Raw genomic sequence first — 7,342 nt, forward strand, 5'->3', positions numbered from 1 at the left:
CCTGATCCCCGATCTCTTCGTTTAAGCCTGTCTCCCGCGGCTAAGGGGGGTAGACCCTATGGGATGATGGATGACCAACTGGGGAAACAAGCACTTAAATGATTTTATTAAGTTAATAGACCAGTGCCTTATGAAATAAATGATTAAACGATTATTTATCAAACGCTGCAGAAATATGAATTCAGTAACAATCGTCTACCATCAAACAACTCAAACAAAGTTTAACTTTTACCAAATGCCAGATAATCAATGAATGCTCAATGTCTTAATGATACTCCAGCAATTAAAATACGAAAGATTAAATGCTTTAAATAACCACGAAATTTAAATGTTGACCAACTACCACTTTCATATAGCCAACTTGTAAATAAACATTTTAAGTGCTTTTAGCTATAGAAAAATGGACCACAAAAAATGAATTTTCAATTTTTTTTATTAAGTTTTAAAAAAAAAAAAAAATTAGTTTTTAAAACTAAAATCTTAAAATAAATAAAACTTAAAACTATTCTAAATTAAACTAAACTAAATAAAACTTAAAATCATTAAAATTTAATCCTAAAATCAAATAAATCTAAACAAAATATGAAGAAAATTTTTATGATTTTTTATTTTTAATTTTTAATTTTTAAATAAAATTCTAAACAACTAACCAACCAACCAAAGTTAACTTCGGTCATTAGGTATTGAACAGAGGCAAAAGCTTCTGTAACGGTCGGACGATAGTAAAAAGTCATAGCAAAACCAGTAGCTACTTGTACTAAAAAACAAGTAAGTGTGATCCCCCCTAGACAATAAAATATATTGACATGAGGAGGAACATATTTACTGGTGATATCATCCGCAATCGCCTGAATCTCGAGACGCTCTTCGAACCGATCGTATACTTTATTGAGATAGGTAAACTGAAATTCCCCCTCTGAAAACCGTACATGAGAATTTCCCTTCATACGGCTTGAACAAGAACACGCAAATGCTTTTGGACACGAATAAATAAATTTTGGAAAAGAGATACTTGAGGGTTCGTTGCCTGACCGGCTGGAGAAATGAAGATCATTCGAAACAATCCAGCATTTCTATTAGAAGACTCTATAGTGCCAAAATTTCAAAAAGTGCCAAAATTTCAAGTCGGCTCATCCCTATGATAAATCACTATAGGCCCTTTGAACGATCTTTTACCCTATTCGTGTGATATCAGTTCCCTAGAAAAGAACTAATATAGACGATTTATAGGAATTATCTAAAGTCTAAATAAAACCTAAACCTAATCTAACATCTAATATATATGAAACAAAATATGAATGCTAAGTTAAATGAAAACTAAATAGAACAAAAAGGAAACTTCATAAATCTTTTTATTTTTATGATTTTTTAATTTTTTTATTCTTTGTATTTTTAAATGAAATAAAACTAATTCTAAACTAGATGAAAATTAAAATATATTAAAAAAAAATCTAATTCTAAAAAAAAAACTAAGATCTAACTTAAAAAAAAATCAAAATTTGATCTAATTCTAAAGCTTAAATACATACCATGAAAATCAAATTTTTATTTTTTTTGAAGTGCTAAATTCAAATTTTAAATAAACAAAACTAAAATAAATCTAAAGCTGAGAACATACGTTACCCTAACTAATCTATATACAATACAAGAAAAGGAATACGTGAATGCTATCTTAAAAAAAAGAACGCAGAACAAAACTAAAGCTAAAATTTTAATTTTTTAAATGAAACGCAACAACAAAAATATACGCAAAACCTGAACCAAAACCCGTAGCATATGTAAAAAGAATTTCGAATGCTTTGTTTGTGCTTGCAGGTGCAGGTTCTCGACGAGCTGAGCGTGGAAGTGACGCAGGAATGGCAACGTTTTGAGTTCTGTTTGCTGCAGAAACACAAGAAGGAATCCCACGTTTGTCTTGTTGTTTGCCGGTTTTTGCTTGCAGGTTTAAGGATGCATGGATAGCAGGGGTTGAGGGTGAAGAGATGGATACGCAGAAAAGGGTTTGCAGGTGCGAGGATTGCGTGAGGAATGGCTGCGTGGAGCTGGCAAATGGCTGAGAAGAAGGTTTGGCAGAGAAAAGTTTGATGAACCAGCGTGAAGGGTTTCTTTGCCAGCGTAATGGAGTTGCAGTTCTGGAATAGAAGCCTGCGTGGGGACAAAAAGGAGATGGCTGTGGAGAGTTGCGTAGGAATATTTGTGGGCAGCATTTGGAGAAGGTTTGAATAGTGGAAAATAGCCCAGAAATTTTCCAGATCTTAAAATTCGAACCCAGATCACAAAAGAAAATCTCGAAAACAAAATCTAAATCTTCCTGCTTAGAAGAAACCAGGCAGTCAATCTGCAGAACTTCCACCAGAACCTCTCAATATTTTCCAGGAATCTTAATAAAATTTTGAATCAGCTGCTCCAGATTGTCTGAACGAAACCCTGAAATATTTTTCAAAACCTGTACCTGCAACCTGCAAAAGAAAAGAAAACCCAAAATAATATGTGCAAAAAAAAAACGAAACTGAAAACCCTAACTAAATAATTACAACATTTACAGATTTTCGACTCTTAAGCAGCCAGATTTGTCAATAATCACAGTAATATTATCAGAATTTAATTTTAATGTGAGATACTTCAGAAAACCCTGCATGCATTCATAAAAAAAATTCAGATGATAAGCCCGGGATTAAAAACTAGCTGGGCTCTTTCAGAAAACACAATCCGAGAGTTGGTTGGTTCAGCCGAGAACTTCCCCTAACGCCCGGTAAACTCAAAACTAAGATTTCCTGCACAGCTTAAAATCAACCATTAACATAGAGGGAGAAAACAATAGTGAAACCCAGATCAAATGGAGATACCTGCCATTATATTTCAGAATCTAAACTATCATTCAAACCCCAGAGATCAGACAAGATACCTGTGCCTGAATCAATCTTCATCAAGCTAAAATCAATAGCTGAAAATAAAATTATGCAGAAAAATAAATCATCTTACAGCACTTTCAGAAGAGTAACACCAACAAGATTTTTAACCCCAAAGTCTTTCTTTATTGCACAAAAATGACTACAAGAGAGCTTTCTTTAGCACCAAACTCTCAGATCTAATCTGATCTCAAATGACCCCTAGCACCCTATTTAAAGGAAAAATTCCCAATGGCTAGTTCGAGTGATCCATGTCAAACTAATCTCGACCGTCGATGAGGATCAAGATTTCTTTTAATCTCATCCGTCGAATTTTTAAATGCATTGTAATATATTAAACACTTAAAATTATGCATTTATTTACTCAAAAATTTGACTTACTATTATTTTATTTTATTTTTCAAATTTTTATTTATTTTTTAAATTTTATTTTAATTTATTTTTTATTTATTTTTTATTTTTTAATTTTAATTGTTTTTTTTTTTTTAGATCCTCGAACTTAGCCTTTGGAAAAATCACCTAGTACCTAGGACTTAGGACTTGTGAGGGGATTAAAACATTTTCTAACCCTCAAGACACTTTACATCATGACTTTTACAATTTTACATCTCAAGGGGAAAACCCATCTGACATAGACCCTCATAGACCACCCAGTCTTGTGACATAAATATAATCTAGGAGATCAACACACTAGGATTCTCTAAGATTCTAATGACAAAATTCATTCCGGCTTTGGGGTTAGGTTGAAGGAAAACTCTGCCGATCATGGATCGGTGAGACAAAAAACCTTCCGGAACATAGATTATCACTAGAAAATTAGGTCCACCTAGGCAATTTACATACATGACTCAGATCTGCTAAGATTATTTACAATTTACACATGCAGACTGGGTTTACAAAACGATATGATCGGGTTGATGATGATAGGCACAGACACGTCGCTCAAGCGCTACCCCTTTTGCGAAAAAGGGGTTGTACTGCTATGGGTAGTTGACACGTAGTGGTCAACAGGATTCATTACAGTGCAAAAGCATCTCCTCTATTGGTTGGTTTCACTGATTCCGATTGGGCTGGTGACCCTGATGATCAGAAGTCTACTGTAGGTTATGTCTTCACTCTTGGTTCTGGACCTATTACATGGGCTTGCAAGAAACAAAGTGCCATTTCTCTTTCTTCAGCAGAAGCAGAGTATTGTGGCGCCGTAGAAGCTAGTAAGGAAGCCCTGTGGCTTTGTCAGATCCTGTCAGAGTTTGGCTTTCAGCAGCAGCATCCGACTACACTTTGGTGTGATAATCAAAGTGCCATTCAACTATGCAAAGATCCAGTCCAACATCAGCGCAACAAACACATTGAACTACACATGCACTTTATCAGAAAGCTCATTCATGACCATGTTCTTGAAGTGCAATATTGTTCAACTGATGATCGAGTTGCAGACATCTTTACAAAGGCTCTCACAGAGGTAAAGTTTACTAAACTTCGATTTATGATTGGAGTTTAGGAAGTTGTCACTAAGGGGGGATAGGCTCTAATGCCTCCTTCCTTCTCCTATTGTGTCATATTTGTAAATCTTTCAATTCTATCCCAAGTTGTTCTTAAGGGGGGATGTTAGGATATTCCGACACATAGGAAATAGTTAAGTATAAGTTGGTCTAGTGTAGAGTTAGGTAAAGTGTGTTTATTTAATATGTACTTTTGTAACTTACAATCCGACAGTCACGATATGTTCTAGACATGAAGTGATCTGACGGTTCATTCTCTCCTCGGTATTACTGACACTTGATTCGTGGCTTAACACCCGATTGGTCCATGATCTCTATTTAAAGAGCATGGAGGGTCATCTGTAAGGTGACCGTTCATGAGAGAAGGTTATGTAAATTTTCTTTCTTTTATTAATAAATTGCCTGAAGTGGTCGCGTTGGCTCAGGTCGTGGACTATTTCCCTCTTTGAGGGTTTTAACCACGTCAAGAATACTGGTGTATTGATCTGTGATCTGTTTGTGAGCGGTGTCCTTTGGTGTTCTATCTAAGGAACTTACCCTGTAAATTCCTACAACATGGGGATGCATGCTAGATAGGAAGTGATAGTATGCAAGAACCTGGAATCTACATCCACCAACGAGAGACATATATCAATAGCGTCTGTTCAAAATATCATCATATGAAATGAAATACATAAAATGGAAATTTTATTCTAAGAGCATAAATGACAATTTATTCAAGTAATGAAACTACCTAACCAAAATGACAAGAATAAAGTTAGAAATACAATATAGAGATGCCCCATGGCATCAAATATTCTCTTTGTAGAACAGTTTGAGCAGTTGGCCATTGACAGGTAGCTCAAGTGATTCTCCGTCCAAGGTGCTCAAATGGTAGGAATTTTGTCCAGCTGCTTCTCTGATAATATATGGTCCAAGCCACAAACTATCAAACTTATCATGGTTATCTGGCTTTTCATTCTTGCAGTCCCATAACAAAAACATATCACCATTAGAAAAATTCCTACTCCTAAATGATTTGTCAAAATTTCATTTAACCTTCGATTGATTTTTACAACAATGTTCAAAGGATTTTTTCCTAGTTTCATCCAATTCTACAATTTGATCAATTCTATTTTGCACAACATCTTTCTCAGATGTAAAACTTTGGAGAAGTTGGTAAGCTGGGAGCCTCAAGTGCACGGGAAGGGTGACATCCAAGCGATAAACTAACTCAAATTGACTCTTTCATGTTGAACTAATCTTTGTAATCCTATCGACCCACAAAGCATATTTAATTTTGCTATCCCATGCCCTTTTATTATCCCCTACTATCTTCTTGATGCTAGTGATCAAATTTTTTTTGCTAGACTCAGCTAGGCGATTACCCTTAGGACAATAGTTTGATGAATGGGATAAAACAATACCGTACTTAAAGCAAAATGATGAGAATTCAACAGAGCTAAAAGCTTTGCCATTGTCAATTGTGATCTTGGCGAGGACACCAAAACGAGTGATAATCTTATTTTCAAGAAAATCCATCACTACTTTGTTAGTGGCATGTTTTGTATGGATGGCTTCTACCCATTTAGTAAAATAATCGGTAGCAATTAAAATCCATGAGTAGTCATTACTTGAATTTTCATTAAATTTCCCTATAAAATCAAGTCCTCGATGTTGAAAGGGAACTTCCACGACCACAAGCTAAAGAGGCAAAGAAGCTAACTTTTGTTTCCTAGTGAATAGTTGACAAGCTTGGTAACCTCTACCATACTTGTGCACATCAGCAAAAATGGAAGGCCAATAATAACCAGCTCTCAGGAACTTATGGGTAGTAGTTTTAGCAGCATAATGCCCTCCACAATATCCTAATTAAAACTCAATGAGAAGCTTTTTGGCTTCGACTTCATCAACACATCTAATTATCACCCCCTCTGGATTTATCCAACCTAGATCATCTTTCATAATGCAATACTTAGTTGCTCTTAGCCTTAATGCTCTTCTTTTATGACGAACTAGATGGTTAGGACATGACAAATTTTACAAATAATAAATCATGTCTTTATATAGTTCAAGTTGGATTAACCTTTGAAGCTCTGATGAAGTTGATTCCAAATCATTTGAGAAATCTATCCTAAGCCCTCTTATTCCCCCTAGTCAAGATTTGGGCCAACCCTTGGCCCTTTACTAGCTTGGTAAGTCTAACATCTAAATCATATTCTTGAGTTTTTTAGACCCACCTAGCCCTGGTTCCTAAGCAATCAGTTTGAGTTAAAATGTCTTTCACAGCAGAGTGGCGGACAAATGCAATTATTTGAGAATATCCCACATAAACTTTAAATTGCTTTAAGGACTTGACTAAGGCATAAGCCTGCTTCTCCATGGTGCTATACTTTAGCTCAGATCCTTGAAGGGATCTACTCATAAAAGCAATAGGTTGCTCATACCCTTCTTTGTTCTTTTGAAGCAACACTCCAACAATAGTATCTTCAAATGCAAAAGAGAAAATCAAAAACTCCTTTGAATAATCAGGGCTCACAAGAACAGGTGCTCTAGCAATGGAATCCTTAATTTCCTGAAAACATTTTCTTCCTTCACTCCCCCAAACAAACTTAGCATTTTTCTTTAAAAGGGTTTGAATGGGTTTAGCAATTTCCATATAATTTAGAATGAACCTTCTAAGGAGTTTGATCTTTCCTAAAAAGGATTGAAGTGACTTAACATTGTGAGGCAAAGGAACCTTTTGAATTGCCTCAACTCTCTCAGGGTCAATCTTGATCTCATCCTTGGAAATGATGTGACCAAGCAAGTTCCCTTCATTCACTCCAAAAAAATATTTAGCACGATTTAGGGATATCTCGTATTCTCTACACCTATCAAAAAATTTCCTTAGATGGCCTACATGAGAAATTCCATATTTAGAGAAAACAGTTAAGTTGTCTTGATAAATCT

This window comes from Pinus tabuliformis, chromosome 7, assembly GCF_031772625.1.
Source record: "Pinus tabuliformis cultivar Carrire ecotype Pingquan chromosome 7, CPIR1, whole genome shotgun sequence".
Lineage (NCBI taxonomy): Eukaryota > Viridiplantae > Streptophyta > Pinopsida > Pinales > Pinaceae > Pinus > Pinus tabuliformis.